We start from the raw sequence: 18,931 nt of genomic DNA on the forward strand, positions 1-18,931 counted from the left end.
GCTCGAGGCCCTCTCGGATGATGGGAGGAGCTTTCAGCCCCTCCATAGTAGGAGTCTAAGAAATAAGATAGATGAGCTAAGATTACTTGCAAGTGCAGGTAATATAGATATTATTGTTATAACAGACACCTGGTTCAACTTGAAATATCGAGAAATGCCCTCTGAATGCAACATACAGGGTTATAAACTATTCCACACTGATAGGGTCAACAGGAAGGGTGGTGGAGTGGTGACGTATGTCAGAGATAATATAAATTGCTGTGTTAGACAAGATATAAGATTAGAAACATCGAACACAGAATCTGTTTGGCTACAGTTTCTCGAGGGTCGTGAAAAGTTAATTTTGGGTGTGATTTATAGGTCCCCAAACCTTGATAGGGAGTGCAGTAAGCTGCTATGGGACGAAATTCATAAGGCATCTAGATATGAAAATATTGTGTTAATGGAGATTTTAACTTTTGACAGATTGATTGGAACAATGTGACAGGGAATCTTGAGTCTAGTGACTTTCTTGGCACGGTTCAGGAATGCTTTTTAAAACAGTTTGTGACAGAACCAACTAGAGGAAACAATCTGCTTGACTTGGTTTTTGCCAACAAAGAATCACTAATTAATAATCTTGAGGTTAATGATAAGCTTGGGGAAAGTGATCACAAATCACTTAGTTTCAATATATCATGGAGTTACCTGAATAACTGTAATCAAATCTTTGTCCCAGACTTTCGGTTGACTGATTTCATGGGACTGAAAAATTACCTGGGTGGGCTAAATTGGGATGTCGTGAATATGGGTCAGGTAGGTGATCTTGGTTGCCAATATGACGTTTTTCAGAGCATAGTTCTAGCTGCCCAGACAACTTTTGTTCTGAGTAGGGAAATTAGATCTAACAAAAATGATCCCAAATGGATGAACAATAGATTAAAACATCCCATTGGTCAAAAGAGAGACATATATAGGCGTATCAAAAGAGGGGATGGGCAGATAAAGAAATCAATATATTCAATTAAAGAGAGAAATAAAAAAAAGTATAAGGAAAGCAAAAAGGGATTATGAGGCTAAGGTCGCAAGGGATTCAAAGACTAACCCAAAAGGGTTCTTTCAGGAATGCAGAAGTAAGATTAGGGACAAGATAGGCCCACTTAAGAGTAACTCAGGTCAGATCACTGATAGTGATAAGGAAATGTGTGAAATTTTCAATTCTTACTTCCTCTCAGCTTTTACTCAGGAAGATACTAGCGAAATTCCAGAAATAATAGATTATGTAGAAGAGGACAATACTAAACTATGCACGATTGGGGTAACTAGTGATATAGTCCTCAGACAAATAAAGAAATTAAAAGCTAACAAATCACTAGGCTCTGACGAACTGTTGTAAAGAGGAACTTAGCATACCTTTGGCATAGTGCCTGACAAGTGGAAAATGGCAAATGTAATACCTGTTTACAAGGCAGGTGACAGGTCCTTAGCTTTGAACTATAGACCAATAAGCCTTACCTCTATAATGGGAAAATTTATGGAATCAGTAATTGCCGAAGCAATTTCTAGCCATCTCGAAAGGCTTAAATTGATTAATGTATCTCAGCACGGTTTTACAAAGAGGCATTCCTGTCTTACGAATTTACTAACTTTCTTCACTAAGGTGTTTGAGGAAATAGATCATGGTATTGAATATGACATTGTGTATATGGACTTCATTAAGGCTTTCGATAGAGTTCCAAATCAGAGGCTATTGAGGAAACTTAAGGCACATGGAATAAGAGGAGAAATTTTTTCCTGGGTTGAGGCATAGTTGACGAATAGGCAGCAGAGACTTTGCATAAATGGGGAGAAATCGGAATGGGGGCACGTCACAAGCGGTGTTCCATAGGGGTAAGTGTTGGGCCCCTTGTTGTTCACAGTCTACATAAACGACATAGATGTGGGAAAAAATAGCGACATAAGCAAATTTCCTGATGACACCGAAATAGGCTGTCCAATTCATTCTAATGAGGATGTTAGAGTACTCCAGGATGATTTGAATAGACTGATGCAGTGGAGAAGTGGCAGATGCAGTTTAATATAGACAAATGCAAAGTTCTAAATATTGAACAGGAAAATAATCATGCAACATATAAACTAAATAATGTAGATCTTAATATTACGGACTGCAAAAAGGATTTAGGAGTTTTGGTTAGTAGTAATCTAAAACCTAGACAACAGTGTATTAGTGCTTGCAATGAAGCTAACAGAATCCTTGGCTTCGAGCAAGAAATATAAATAACAGGAGTCCTCATGCTGTTCTTCAACTCTATATATCTTTTGTTAGGCCTCATTTAGATTATGCTGCGCAGTTTTCATCACCGTATACAGAATGGATATAAATGCACTGGAAAACGTACAAAGGAGGATGACAAAGATGATCCCATGTATCAGAAATGTTCCCTATGAGGATAGACTGAGAGCCTGAATCGGCACTCTCTAGAAAGGTGTAGAATTAGGTGGAATATGATTGAGGTGTATAAATGGAAAACAGGAATAAATAAAAGGGATGCAAATAGCGTGCTGAAAATTTCCAGCCAAGACAGGACTCACAGCAATGGTTTCAAGTTGGAAAAATTCAGATTCAAGAAGGATATAGGAAAGCACTGGTTTGGTAAAAGATTTGTGGATGAGTGGAATAAACTCCCGAGTACCGTCATAGAAGATAAGACGTTGTGTAGTTTTAAAAATAGGTTAGGTAAATATGTGAGTGGGTGTGGGTGGGTGTGAGTTGGACCTGACTAGCTTGTGCTACTAGGTCGGATGCACTGCTCCTCCCTTAAGTGACGTGTCTGACTTCACTAGGTCAAGGCATTGGCTTAAGCCAGTGGGAGAATTAGGGCTACCTCACATAGGCCAGTAGGCCTGTTGCAGTGTTCCTTCTTTCTTATGTTCTTATGCCTCCGAGCAGTGACTGTCCCTCCAATGTCCCTTTTTTTCTTCTTTCCTTCTTTCTTTTTTTTCTTAAAATAACAAGAAAGGAGATATCACAGAAGATGCACGTATTATTATGGAGTCTTCGTCCAGTGAACCCCTTCTGCCTCCCAGGCCCCATTCTGATCTCACACTTATCTGACCCAGCTTCGTTATCGGTCCATTCTCTCGACTCTTCTCATACCTCCATACCTTCTGCCGGTGACACTTCATCACCTGCTTCAGGTGCTGCAGCATCACTTGTTTCTGTTTATGTCACTTCTTCTAGCACGCCTTTCACAATGTATTCAGCTTCCCTGAATATGGTGCGAGGGTTTTCAGATCGCCCACCTCCCTGGGGTCAGACCCCTCACGGTACTACTCCTAAACATCAAAGACAACCTACTGATGACAGTTCATCTATGATTGCTCAAAAACGACCTGACCTACAGGACACTCACTACCTTTGCATACCGGGCTAACAAGTGTGCACTGAACAAAATTCTTTTCTTTACAGATGATGTCTCAAACGGATTACCTGTCTGATCATGGAATTGGTAAAACTCTTTTAAGGCACGTTGGCCAAAATATATCTTTCCACGCTCTTCGAAGCTGGTGCATGTCATAACTGAACAGAATTCAGAGCAAGCTCATGCTCTCTCATGCATCACTTCCATAGATAACATACCAGTCACCGTTCGTAAGCAACCTATTCTTAATTCTTGCAGTGGTACTGTGGTCTCACCAAATACCACAGGGTGGCAGAGTGATGTTTTGTCTTGCAGCGATGATATTTTAGAACAATTAGTCCTTCAAAACCTCCCTATTTTAAAGGTAGATACATACATCCTGCCCGCTCATGGGCGAAGGCGATTTCCTAGTAACATCACTCATTTAACCTTCGACTGCCATGAACTTCAGTCCTCTGTCTATATTGAGGCCCATCGTTTAGAGGTCAGTCAAGTAGTTCCCACCCCCAACAGTGTCATAATTACTGGTGTTTTGGGCACCCTGCTGAACACTGCAGATCTGCAGCAGAATGCCCGATCTGCAGTGCGGCAGATCATTCCAATACATCTTGTAGTCTACCCCCCTCTTGTCTCAATTGCAAGGAACCTCATCCTTCCTTTTCCCGCTGGTGCCAGGTCTATCGTAATGAACGAGAAATCCGTTACCTTAAAGAGCGCGAGCCTATGGCAGTCCCTCAGCTCCGCCTTCAAGGAAAACTTCCTCATGTCCCGTATGGTTGAGTAGCCTGCAGACCTACAACCTCGACAGTCCTCCCACCTCCCAATCCCTCTGCATCCATGTCTTCTGGAGTCACCCTAGTTTCTAATGCTTTTGCAGTTTTATCCTCTGACACTCCTACCTCTGCACCACTTTCTACTTCTACTTCATCTTGCTCACTTACTTCCCAGTCTGCTCTACCTCAGAGACTAATTCTCAACCCCTTTCCAGCTCTCAAACAAAGGTGAAGGTTCACCCTCCCCCTAGCATAGTTCCCTCTTCCCCTCTTCTCTCCCCGTCTTCTTCCATGGTTGCCCTCCAACCTCCTTCCTCTCCTGTTACACTGCAGGACTCTTCTCTCTCAGCCAGTGCATCATACTCCAGGCTCATACTCCCCACCCTCCTCAGACCTCTTTGGTTGCCTCCATAGTTACTCTGACCTTCCCCTGCACTGCTTCTCCTGTCTCTGACATCATAGCGTTGTCAGTTTCCTTATCAACTTAGACATTAGATGCTGTCTCCAGCTATATAGCAGAGACGACACTCCTGATGGACACCAATGCGCCTCCTTCTACCCCTTCTATTTCACAACCCATGCAACAATCTATTCCTCAACAATATTCTAATTCTTCTATACTTACATGCTCACCATTGTCCCACACATTAACTTTACTGATTCTCAAAGCCCATAGGCTTTATCGCTTCTTACTGTTGTCATTTTTATTTCTGTACATAATGTCTTTTTTACAATGGAATATTCGTAACCTCAAAGGCAATCGAGGAGAACTCCACTTGTTGCTTTCCCAGTTGTCCCAGGTATGTGCTGTGTTGCAAGAGCCCAAAATTCGTTGTGCTGTCATTTGCCCCGTTTTGGGTTACTTGCTGATCCATTCTTCCGATCCTTTGCCTGATGAATCATTTAATGAAAGTGCACTTCTTGTAGTCGTTGATATACCAAATCAACAAGTTTTTATTCGTTCCCCACTGCATTATACTGCATTATTATTATAATAAAAAAGAAGCACTAAGCCACAAGAGCTATACAGCGCTGTGCATTATACTGCAGCTCATATTTATTTACACTGATGGTTTACAGTTTGCTCTCTTTATCTTTCTCCCTCACATGCATTCTGTATCTCTGATATCACATTTTTAATTTAATTTCTACCACTGCCCATATTGTTGTTGGGTGATTTTAATGCTCATCATCACCTGTGGGGAGAGTCCCACTGTGACTCTCGTGGTGATCAGTTGGAGACTCTTCTCGTATCTCATCATCTTCATGTTTTAAACACGGGTGCTCCTACCCATATTGACTCTCATACTTGGTCTCTCTCCTGCATTGATCTTTCTATCTGTTCCACGCACGTTGCACTTGATTCTGCATGGTCTGTTCTTCCAGATTTACACGATAGTGCTCACTTTCCCATCCTTCTTATTTCTACTACTTATGCCTGACAGTTTCGTAGCCCTCATTGGCAATTTGCTCGAGCAGATTGGGACTTATACTCCCATCTTACCGCCCATTGTGAGGACCCCCTTTCATCCTCTATTGATGAACTGGCACACAACTTTTCGACCTTGGTCCTAACTTCAGTGACGCATTCTCTCCCCCAAACCTCAGGTATGCATAACTTGGTGGACTCTTACATGTGCCCATGCAGTGGGTTTGAAACGTGTTGTGTGGGGGCCATGTTATCCATGACGCTAAGCGCACTTGTTGGCGAGACTAGTGTCTACCATTACATCGCGTTGAAGATATTGGCCTTACCAGCTATGTGTAATTTATATATATAAATATAGGAAACACTTAGCTGATAAATGACAGCAAATCGTCTACACAGCCGCCCCTGCAGACGAGGTCTAGAAGCTGTCGAAACCATCTCAACATGGGCTGTCAAGAGATATAATTTGTAAGTTATAAATTACCCCTAGGGGGTGTTATGTCAGCATATTTCATACACTGGTGGCTGACGATGTACGTACTTGTTTGGACTCAAAAGTCCACACCTTACTGCCGACTATAGGTTGATTACAAACTCCTTGCGACTCAAGAACTGCGCAGTCCCCCAATCTACAAGAAATTCGTAACATACCTTGCTCTTGTAACGTGAGCTATGGTGTTCTCAACACCTTCGACAGATATCGGTGACTTAATAGAAGCTGAAGTGTCCTTGGATGTCCACGTCTTCCATTGTCTAGGAAACGCACACTGGTACACTATGTTCCACAAGATTTGTCTTTATTGTTCACAACGTATCACAAGAGAAGCTGATCACACTTCTCTTATGTTTATTGTGTTTGAGACACTTTGTTCACAATAACGCACAGATCAGTGTTCTTTGCTAGTTATCCTGGCGTCAGTGTCACTCCCACTAGAGTCAAAGATAGTCTGGCGATGCCACACTGCCCCAAGCCGTCACTGCCCTAATACACAAAAAAAAATGCTGACCTAGTACCTTGCATCCTTGTCACCTCCTCGATGAAGCAAAGCAGAATGTTTGTTTCTTGCTGTCTTAAGCATAGACAACAATGTACACTATCTTTACTATGGTAATAAAGTGGGAGCAGGATTTTCCTTAATTGTCCTGCTAAAGTAAGAATGTACTGTCTCTTATAAAAATACACTTTGCAACACCGCCGCAAGGAGCAGAGGTCACTTGACTACGTCGCATAGCATCTGTGATCAATTACTCACTGTAGCAGTAAACAAGACGCTCGCCCCTTCTGAGAGGGCTTGGCCCCTCAGGGCTGAAAGGGGCTGAAGGGACTGAAAGGCCTGAAGGGGGCTGATACCCCCCTCCTGGAGAAAATTTCTCCACACTGGGGGGTGGCGGAGGTTCGCTGCAGGTGAACTATTCATCACTTAACATTAATTTGATTTTCTCACTCGCCACCACTGCTGCTTGTCTTTTCTGAACAGCTTTAGTCTGTGTGGTTTCTGGAGAATCACTAATTTTGTTTTCAACACTGTGTAATTCTAACGGCACTAGTTTATTGTCCGCATTTTCACTACACCTTTGTTTAAAACATCAACTGCCCTGATGATTCCATTTGCATCAGGATATATGGTCACAATTTTTCCAAGTGGCCATTGAGACCTCGGACCATCATTGTCGATAATCACTATGTCACCAGGTCTTAAGGACTTATGATTTTCAGGAACACCAGCTCCATAGAAGTGTTCTCTCAATGAGGTGAGATAGTCTTCTCGCCAAATTTTCTCCCAGCGTTCAATCACTTTATTAAGATGTTTGAATTTACGTCTAAGTTGCTCAGGTTCGAAATAAGTAGGATCCTCTACGATTTCTTTATCATTCATGGGAGGAACAGGTTCGAGCCTTCTGCCATGGAGTAAATGAGATGGACTTAACACTTCTAAATTGTCCAGATCATCGGTAACATAAGTTAGAGGTCTGTTGTTGACTCTATTTTCTATTTCAGTCACAACTGTACTGAATTCTTCTAAGTCTATTCTCTGACGATGAAGAGTCTTCCTTAAACAACGTTTTACAATGCCGATCATTCTTTCATAAAATCCGCCGTGCCATGGAGATTTAGGAGGAATGTATCTCCAACGACAACTGCGTTGATTCAGCATCTGTTGTACCTCTGGTTGATCAAAGATCTTGCTTATATAAGCACCACCAGCAACAAAGTTCGTTGCATTATCTGAAATCATCAGTCTGGGACACGCCCTTCTGGCTGCAAACCTTCTGAATAATTTGATAAAAGTTTCAGCAGACATGTCAGTGGCTACTTCTAGATGTACTGCTCTAGTCGTAGCACAAGTGAACAAACAGATGTACACCTTGATGGGAACTTTGTCAACTGTTTTGGTTAAAATTATTGGTCCAGTGTAATCTACACCTGTCACCTCAAATGGAGTGATATGACAAACTCTTTCAGAGGGATATGGAGGTGGACCTGGATACTGACATACTCGCATATCGTAGTGACGACAAGTAATACAGTCCTTTATTTGTTTTTTTCACACTTTGTCGACCTTGAGGTATCCAGTAGGATTGTCGTATATGACAAAGTGTGTCAGCTACCCCACCATGTAACACGTTACTGTGGGCGTTTTGCACAATCAGTTTTGTTAGCCAATGATTCTTGGGGATCAATATTGGATGTATGGATTCTTTAGGTAGTGAAGAATTATGAATTCTTCCTCGACATCTTATAATCTTTTCTGAGTCGAGATAAAGTCCTAAAGAATTAATCATAACAGGTTTCTTTGGGGATTTATCTTGTGTTTCTAGAAATTTATATTCTGTAGAGAAAACGTCTTACTGTATTAGTTTCACCCAGTATTTAATGGGTTCAAGACATTCATAATCAGGTTTTATTCCTTTAATGAATTTAAAGACAAGAGCTGTAACTCTTAAGAGTTTACCCAAAGATGAGTATTTAGATCCATCAATGACTATTTCTGGTGTGTCTGCAGTATTTACACAACTTACTTCTGCTGTGTTCAAGCAGACTGTTTCTTCTGGCATAATGTGAGCGTTTTGCTGAGGCTAGTTATTTTCATTAGAGAGCCAGTTCGGTCCGTGGAGCCATAATTTATTATCCACAAATTTCTTGAGTGGGACACCACGTGACAACATGTCAGCTGGATTCTCTTGGGTAGAGACGTGGAGAAAGAGATAATCTCTCTGCATCTCTTTTATTTCTGCTACTCTGTTCTGTACATAGACCAACTTACTCTTATTATTTCTTAACCACTGGAGAACTGCTTCATTATCACTCCAGATCACGGTTTTCTCAATAGTGAGATGATCAAGTACTTTGTTGAGATAGACAGCTAATTTTGTACCTACATAGAGTGCTGTCAGTTCCAATTGTGGTACTGTTCTGACCTTCAAGGGTGCTACCCTGGCCTTTGAAGTAATTAGTGTACTTCCTTCAGCATTACTCATGTAAGCTACAGCGCCATAACCTCTGGTTGACGCATCACAGAACACATGTAATGTGTAATTGTTTCCCTCTTGACCTATTTGTCTGGGAAATTTAATTTGATGAAGTTGCTTAAACTCCCTGGATATTTCATCCCATGCTTGACTCATTTCTAGAGGCAAGTTCTCATCCCATCCAATTTTGAGTTTCCATGCATCTTGCATAAGCATTTTACCTTTTATGGTAATTGGTGAGACGAGTCCTAGAGGATCAAAACATTGTGATACCTCTGACAGTAAACTACGTTTAGTGAGTGTACTGCATGATTTATTGTTTATCCTTTTGAGACTCAAAGTATCTTCCTGTGTGTTCCAATTAAGTCCCAGCATATTGTTGCAATCAGGAATTTCAGTTTCAGGGAAATCTTCTTTGATAAGTTCCCTTAATTGCTTTGAATTTGTATTCCACATCCTTAGAGGCATATTTGCTTCTTTCATCTCCTTGTTAGCTTCTCTGTATAAGGATTTCAAATCCTCCTCTTTATTCACAGTACCTTGAAGATTGTCCACATAGAAACTTTTCTTTAAGATTTCTTTGAAGGGACTTTCAGATTTCTTCAAATGTGTATTTAGAGTAGCTTCTAATAAGAATGGAGAGGATGTTGCACCAAATAATACTGATTTGAAACGATAAGTTTTCACAGGACTTTGAGGATCATGTGGATTTTCAGGCCACAAGAATCGAGTATAATCTCTATCTATTTCTTGTAGTCCTACTCTTAAGAAAGCTTTGGAAATATCAGCCGTGTAGGCATATGGGTTTGTGCGAAATTTCATAAGCACGTCTCCAAGCTTCTCAGTTAGTGAGGGTCCGGTCATCAGACAGTCATTAAGACTTGCTACATCTTTATTTGCACGTGCGCTGCAATTATATACAACACGTAGTGGAGTGGTTTCAGAATCTTTTCTGACTCCATGGTGCGGGAGATAATGAGCGTCTGTCTTCAACTTATCTTCGACTATTTCCTCAATGAATTTATTGTCCAACTGTTCTTGTATGATATTATCATAGACAGTCAGTAGCTCTGGATTCTTCCTGAGCTCATGTATTTGTGCTTTCATCTGTCCGAAAGCCATGCGATAATTGCTAGGCAGATGTGGTGGATTTAATTTCCATGGTAACCTAACCCAATACTGTCCATCTTTATATTTGACAGTGTCCAAATATTGGTTATAAGTCTGAGACTCTTGTGGGCTTGGTTTATTTACATCAATACCTATCGCATCTAAATCCCACAACTTATCAACTGGTTCATTCATTTCTTCCAGTAATGATAATTTTTGCTGTGGTACATGATCAGCGGTTATTCTCGTAACTAGTACATTTTCCACTGAATCAATATCAGCTTCTTTCCCACTTTGAGAGGGAATGGGACCACATATCATGTGGCCTCCTGCTGTTTTCAGCAAGTGAACATCATGTTTACTTACTATATTTTGCACAAAACAGTGATAATAATCACTTCCAATGATTAAATCAATTGGACTAATTGTGTCCGTCTGTATGTCAGGACAGGCTAACTTGACCTTAGCTGCTTTCAGTGCTGCAACTGTTTCTTTTAATCCCTGGATCTGCACAGACTTAGGCAAATCATCTATTACCACAGCTTCTACTGTCTTTTTCCTGTTTCCTAGACCAACAGTGATTCTGGCTAGGTCATATGTCTGTTTACCAGAATTGTGGAAAAAACCAGCTATATCTAACTGTATTTTGGCATAGGGTTGTTTATTCAGTTTCTGCAACACTGTTCTTCTGATGAAGGACCTTTGTGAGCCTTGATTAAATAGTGTTAGCACATTGGTTTTGTGTAATTTATCAGATAACTCAACTCGAGCTATCGGGAGAGCAGTTGCTTTAAACTTATCTCTCACATTTAATGCTGTTGCTTGTTGACTTCCTGATTCTGTGGAAGTCTTCTGCTGTTCAGCAAAAGTATTTGGGCATAATGCTGTATGATGCATACCCTTGCATTTAAAACATTTCTTCAGTGAGCATTTTCCTCCCTTGTGTTCACCTAAACACTTGATGCACCTTTTCAGCTGATGAACACGTTGTTTACGTGCCTCCATTGATGTGCATTGAATACAATACTGTTCCCAATGTGTTCCATCACAAAGTACACATTTTGGAGTACGTTTATGTATGACAGTCTGTTTACTGTCTGTTGTATTCACAGCTTGATAAATGCCTATATGGGATTTCCCATTATGTGGTTTAGTGGGAGTAGTTATACTCTTTTTATACTGAGTTGAAGGTTTATTATCCACAGTAGGATTTGTGGATTTTTCATCTTGTCTCGTTGCTTGCATGCATGAAACTATTGTTTGTAAACCATTGCTAATTTCCTCACAAGTGAAATAGCGTTTATTGAACATAATATTTAATCGTTCAATAGTTTGTGGTGACAACTTATCTTGTACAATACCACTGATAAACCAATCACATTGTCTTAGGTTATATTTAGCATCTAGAGATCTGAGAATATTGTCTAATGTAATTCTAAATGCCTGTAAGTCTGAAAAACAATGTTTGGGTGGCTTCAAGCTTGATATTAAGACTGCATGTCTAACTCTAGCCTTGTCAGCATCGAAGTAATTGTCTGCTAAGACACGTAAGGCTATTTGATAATTGCCTTTGACCACCGGAAATGACTTAATCAGTTCATAGGGTTCTCCCTTCACAAGACATTTAAGGTAATTGAACTTAGCAATCTCATCTACGTCAGTTCGTGAATTTACTATGGATTGAAAACCACTAATGAATTCTTCATAATTATGACCTTGGAAAATAGGTAATGACAATGTAGGTAAGCTTGGTAATGGGACACTTGTTGTTGTTACAGGTGTAACAGGTGTTTGACCACTAGTTACAGTAGGTCTCTGTGACAGAGTTTTGCGGCAGATAGCCTGTACTCCTGTCCACCTTAATTGTTGATTACTAAAAGTATCCAAAACATTTTTAATTTCATCCTCAGACGGATCTGATTCAAGAAATTTATTTTCATAATGTATATAGTCTGAATTAATTATTTCCAGACGTTGTGTAAATAATCCAAATTTGACCTCAAGATCATCAAAATCTATGTTTGTATCTTGAGTTAATCCTATACAAACTGAAATTAGATTTTCTAATTGTGTAATCTTAGTCTGTAAAGACTGAAACTGAGTTTTCAAACAAGCCATTTTAATGGTATATTGAAAATTCTAGCACCACACTTAGTGTTTAAAAAACACTGTACTGCTATAAACAGCTGAGTTTTTGTTATGCTTAAGTCAGCAATAATCGAGTCAGACACTACTGACCCACTAAGCTTAACCTCAGGGTCAATGACCATGAAGGGTACACCGTACATGTGGCTGGTGTTTATGGCTTGAGTTTGCTGTGTCAGCCTGACCACGATGATTAATCGTAAATAACGATGTTATACACTTCATTCACTATACACTATAAATGTCACTGTATAACTGTAAATCACACGTGAATATTACTTACACATATATAAATTCCACTGTTAATATATTTGAAAGCTTACACTTTATATATAAGTTCCTCTAATATAACAGGTAGATCTATAAGAAACAAACTTTAACACAATCTTGTCTCTTAATTTCTGTCTATAAACATTATAAACACTGTGTATATACACTCAGACAAACTGAACATCACTTGGGTTGCTGTTGTCTTTAGTCAGCACTTCTCGAGATTGGAGCAGTGGGTGCAGGACACCATCACCCGTTCTCTTGTTGGGTGAGTCACCCAGCTCCCGTTTTTTTTGGGTAAACGATGGGTGAGCGCCCGTTTTCTTTTGGCTGCCCATTCTCTGTGATTGAGTCTGGAGGGACTCATTTATACTGATTTATATTGTAAAACACTAGTTTTACAGCTTTTTTCGAAGGACCTTGGCTCATAGGTTATTTGTACACTGTAGTACAACATATTTGGACCACAGTGTGGTCTTTATCCGGTTCGAGCACGACCAATTCTGTTGAAGATATTGGCCTTACCAGCTATGTGTAATTTATATATATATAAATATAGGAAACACTTAGCTGATAAATGACAGCAAATCGTCTACACAGCCGCCCCTGCAGACGAGGTCTAGAAGCTGTCGAAACCATCTCAACATGGGCTGTCAAGAGATATAATTTGTAAGTTATAAATTACCCCTAGGGGGTGTTATGTCAGCATATTTCATACACTGGTGGCTGATGATGTACGTACTTGTTTGGACTCAAAAGTCCACACCTTACTGCCAACTATAGGTTGATTACAAACTCCTTGTGACTCAAGAACTGCACAGTCCCCCGATCTACAAGAAATTCGTAACATACCTTGCTCTTGTAATGTGAGCTATGGTGTTCTCAACACCTTCGACAGGTATCGGTGACTTGATAGAAGCTGAAGTGTCCTTGGATGTCCACGTCTTCCATTGTCTAGGAAACGCACACTGGTACACTATGTTCCACAAGATTTGTCTTTATTGTTCACAATGTATCACAAGAGAAGCTGATCACACTTCTCTTATGTTTATTGTGTTTGAGACACTTTGTTCACACTAATGCATAGATCAGTGTTCTTTGCTAGTTATCCTGGCGTCAGTGTCACTCCCACTAGAGTCAAAGATAGTCTGGCAATGCCACACCGCCCCAAGCCGTCACTGCCCTAATACACAAAAAAAAAAACGCTGACCTAGTACCTTGCATCCTTGTCACCTCCTCGATGAAGCAAAGCAGAATGTTTGTTTCTTGCTGTCTTAAGCATAGACAACAATGTACACTATCTTTACTATGGTAATAAAGTGGGAGCAGGATTTTCCTTAATTGTCCTGCTAAAGTAAGAATGTACTGTCTCTTATAAAAATACACTTTGCAACACTGCTGCAAGGAGCAGAGGTCACTTGACTACGTCGCATAGCATCTGTGATCAATTACTCACTGTAGCAGTAAACAAGATGCTCGCCCCTTCTGAGAGGGCTTAGCCCCTCAGGGCTGAAAGGGGCTGAAGGGGCTGAAAGGGCTGAAGGGGGCTGATACCCCCCTCCTGGAGAAAATTTCTCCACACCTCGTCTTCCCCTATGTGCGCGATTTGGAAAAAGGTGCGGAAATTGTGGTAAGTACACTCCAGACCCAGCTCCCATTCTGCGGGTTGCTGGAGTAGATGTCGCAGAACCCTCAGATGTTGCCAGAGCAATAGGGAACTCTCTTGTCTGTATCTACCAAGGGCTTCATCTCTGTCCCTCATTTCTGGCATCTAAACCTACAAAAGAGCCCTTAGATTTCTCCCCTGATAGGTTGGAGCCATATAACGTACCTTTTACTCTTCAAGAACTGGAGTCCAAACTTTCCATTTGCTGGCCATCAGCACCAGGACCTGATGATATCCACATCAGTATGTTTTAACATCTCCATTCTATGGCCCTTCCCGTTCTTTTACATCTTTTCAATTTAATTTGGACACGAGGGGTTCTCCCTCAATCCTGGAAGTTGGCTATTGTACTACCGTTTCGCAAACCAGGCGCCTCGGGACTTGACACCTTTCACTGTCATCCCACTGCCCTGACCAGTGTGGTCTGCAAGGTGATGGAACGATTGGTGAATAGACTCAAGAAATTATAATGACATTGCAAACAAACCATACTATGGGTGGGGATGGAACCTGCGGTCAGAGAGTCTCAAAACACCAGACTATCACGTTACCCACTGTGCCAGCTAGCTTCAATAAGATTCATCCAACCAGGTATATTTCTACACCATAGGAAGGTTAGCATAGGCACCACTGTGACCATAAATGCAAGTTTTTACAGATGAATCTCCCAAGAGCATGGCCGTGGCGAACTCTAGCTCAAGTCCCCTCAAAGCCGTCAACATGACTCACGAAATCGTAATGACACGATTGCAAACAAACCATACCACGGGTGGAGTTTGAACCCGCGGTCAGGGAGTCTCAAAACCCCAGACCATTGCATTAGCCGTTGAGTCAGCTAGATGTCTGATGTGGTTTTCAAGACGCACAATAGCCTTTCCCCTCGCCACTATGGCTTTCGCAAAGGCCCCTTGCTCCACTTAGGTACGTATATTCGAAATGCCTTTGCTAACAACCACTCTGTCTAAGTGGTCTTTTATGATCTAGAGAAGGCATATGACACCACTTGGAGTTATAACATCTTACCACAAGCCCACTCCTTAGGTCTCCACGGTAATCTACCAAACTTCACCGCTGCTTTCATGTCCGACAGACATTTTCACTCCGTATTGGCACCTCGCTTTCCGCAGACTTTCTACAAGTCGAGGGAGTTCCACAAAGTTGTGTCCTCAACATTACTCTTTTTCTCTTAGATATAAATGACCTCCCTTCTGTTCTTCCTTCGCTTATTTGGTCGTCACCTTATGTTGATGACTTTGCTATAGCTTGCTCAGGTGCTGACTATCGATTAGTAGCAGCCTCTCTCCAGGTTGTGATAGACCGAGTCTTCCATTGGACCACTTCTCACGGCTTTAAATTTTCTAGTATGAAAACTCGGTTCATTACCTTCCCTAGACATCTTATTCCAGATACTCTTGTACTTACACGGTTCACGTATTCCGGCATGTGATACGGTTAAGTTTTTGAGCCTGCTCTTTGATCACTGGCTGAATCTCTAAATTCTCGCTCATCGTTCATGGTGAGCAGATCATCGCACTCTCTTCCATTTGCATTCCACCCCAGTCTTGTCCAAGCTGGATTATGGTGACAAAATATATTCTGCAGTCTCTCCCACAACTCTGTCTAAGTTAGATCCCATTCATCACCATGGTCTCCGTCTGTGCCTTGGTGCCTCTCACTCATCCCTTGTTGAGAGCCTCTATGCAGAAGCGAATATTCTATCCTTGTCCAGTCGCCGTGATACTCATTGCCTTCGTGATTATGTTCGATCTCATGACCTCCACAATCCTTCCATATATAGAATAATCACTGATGTTAGTAGACGTTCTTTATTTGTTCGTCGCCCCTGCTTACTCCGCTCCTTTTCTCTTCTCCTACATTTGCTCTTGTCTTCTCTTCAGTTACCACCTTTCTATGTTCGTGTAGCATCTCATTTTTTCTTGTCCCCTTGGGAAGTTCCAGCTGTTCGAGTCTGTTCTTTCCCACTGCCATGCGCGAAAGCCCAACTCCCTATGGTGGCTTCCCGCTCTCTTTTTCTTGACCACTTCCGCTCTCATTCTCACGCCATCACAGTTAACACCGATGGTTCTAAGTCTTCTGACGGCGTCAGATTTGCAGCAGTGTTTCCAGTGTTGTGAGAGGACATTTATTATCCTCGGCTACCATTTTTACAGCTGAATTGTATGCCATTCTTGTAGCACTTATCCACATAGCATCTATGCCTGTGTCGCCATTTGTGGTCGTTTCAGATTCTCTTAATGCTTTACAGGCTATACGAAAATTTGATACACCTCACCCCCTCGTTCTTCGTGTCCAACTTTGGCTACGCAGTATCTCTAGCAAACACAAAGATATTGTTTTTTGCTGGGTCCCTGGTCATGATGACGTACAGGGCAATGAACAACTAGACACTGCTGTGCGGTCAGTAGTACATGACCTCCCAGTTTCATATAGAGGTGTTCCATTCACAGACTATTTTGCTGAAATTGCTACCCATCTTCGCACCCATTGGCAACAACGTTAGTCTGATCTGCTCCATAACAAACTTCATTCTATTAAACCGAGTATAGGTTTCTGGCCATCTTCTTGTCATCAGTGTCAGGGTTGGGAGACTACTCTCTCCCGTCTTTGTATTGGCCACACTCGTCTTACTCATGGGGATCTCATGGAGAGGCGCCCTGTTCTTCTCTGTGAGAATTGTCACGTTCTAGTATCTGTTAGCCACTCTATAAACGAGCACGCAAAATTTACCCCCAACGTCGTCTCCGCTGTGCTGCCCATTCTTTACCTTCCCTTCTTGGTGATCGACCCTCCTTTAATCCAGACTCTCTCGTTGACTTTTTGACAGTGACTGATTTACTACACAAACTCTGATGACGATGCCTCTAGCACTCTCCTCCGTTCTTTCTACCTTAATCTCTTGCTATCCTCTATCATCTGCACTATCCACTGCCCTCCTGCACTCCATACCCTAATAATCATCCCTCTCCCTCTTGCCACCCATTTCCCCTGCATCCTTCCTTACTCAGCTGCACTGTATAACGCTTACGGTTTAGCTCTTCTTTTGATTATAATAATAATAATAATCTGCTGATGGGCTATTCATGGTTTTTATTCCCATAGAAAGCATAATCACCAGAACTGTAATATTGTAATAATCACCCACCTCAGTAACCCAGACTATCACCCACCTCAGTAACCCAGACTATCACCCACCTCAGTAACCCAGACTATTACCCACCTCAGTAACCCACACTATCACCCACCTCAGTAACCCAGACTATTACCCACCTCAGTAACCCACACTATCACCCACCTCAGTAACCCAGACTATCACCCACCTCAGTAACCCACACTATCACCCACCTCAGTAACCCACACTATCACCCACCTCAGTAACCCACACTATCACTCACCTCAGTAACCCACACTATCACTCACCTCAGTAACCCACACTATCACCCACCTCAGTAACCCACACTATCACCCACCTCAGTAACCCAGACTATCACCCACCTCAGTAACCCACACTATCACCCACCTCAGTAACCCAGACTATTACCCACCTCAGTAACCCACACTATCACCCACCTCAGTAACCCAGACTATCACCCACCTCAGTAACCCACACTATCACCCACCTCAGTAACCCAGACTATTACCCACCTCAGTAACCCACACTATCACCCACCTCAGTAACCCAGACTATCACCCACCTCAGTAACCCACACTATCACCCACCTCAGTAACCCAGACTATTACCCACCTCAGTAACCCACACTATCACCCACCTCAGTAACCCAGACTATTACCCACCTCAGTAACCCACACTATCACCCACCTCAGTAACCCAGACTATCACCCACCTCAGTAACCCACACTATCACCCACCTCAGTAACCCAGACTATAACCCAGACTATCACCCACCTCAGTACCCACCTATCACCCACTATCACCCACCTCAGTAACCCACACTATCACCCACCTCAGTAACCCAGACTATCACCCACCTCAGTAACCCACACTATCACCCACCTCAGTAACCCACACTATTACCCACCTCAGTAACCCACACTATCACCCACCTCAGTAACCCACACTATCACCCACCTCAGTAACCCACACTATCACCAACCTCAGTAACCCACACTATCACCCACCTCAGTAACCCACACTATCACCTACCTCAGTAACCCAGACTATCACCCACCTCAGTAACCCACACTATCACCCACCTCAGTAACCCAGACTATTACCCACCTCAGTAACCCACACTATCACCCACCTCAGTAACCCACACTATCACCCACCTCAGTAACCCACACTATCACCCACCTCAGTAACCCACACTATCACCCACCTCAGTAACCCACACTATCACCCACCTATAACCCACACACCCACCTCAATAACCCACACTATCACCCACCTCAGTAACCCACACTATCACCCACCTCAGTAACCCACACTATCACCCACCTCAGTAACCCACACTATCACCCACCTCAGTAACCCACACTATCACCCACCTCAGTAACCCACACTATCACCCACCTCAGTAACCCACACTATCACCCACCTCAGTAACCCACACTATCACCTACCTCAGTAACCCACACTATCACCCACCTCAATAACCCACACTATCACCCACCTCAGTAACCCACA

At 42.1% G+C, this 18,931-nt stretch overlaps 1 protein-coding gene across 1 annotated transcript in view; it reads right to left on the minus strand.

Moving 5' to 3' along the window:
* LOC128700420 (uncharacterized) overlaps positions 1-18,931 on the minus strand; it is a gene marked incomplete at its 5' end in the record, with an annotated part of 96,493 nt that overhangs the window by 17,577 nt on the left and 59,985 nt on the right. The gene's annotated exons all lie outside the window — the stretch shown is intronic.

This window comes from Cherax quadricarinatus, unplaced genomic scaffold (assembly GCF_038502225.1).
Source record: "Cherax quadricarinatus isolate ZL_2023a unplaced genomic scaffold, ASM3850222v1 Contig520, whole genome shotgun sequence".
NCBI classification, from domain to species: domain Eukaryota; kingdom Metazoa; phylum Arthropoda; class Malacostraca; order Decapoda; family Parastacidae; genus Cherax; species Cherax quadricarinatus.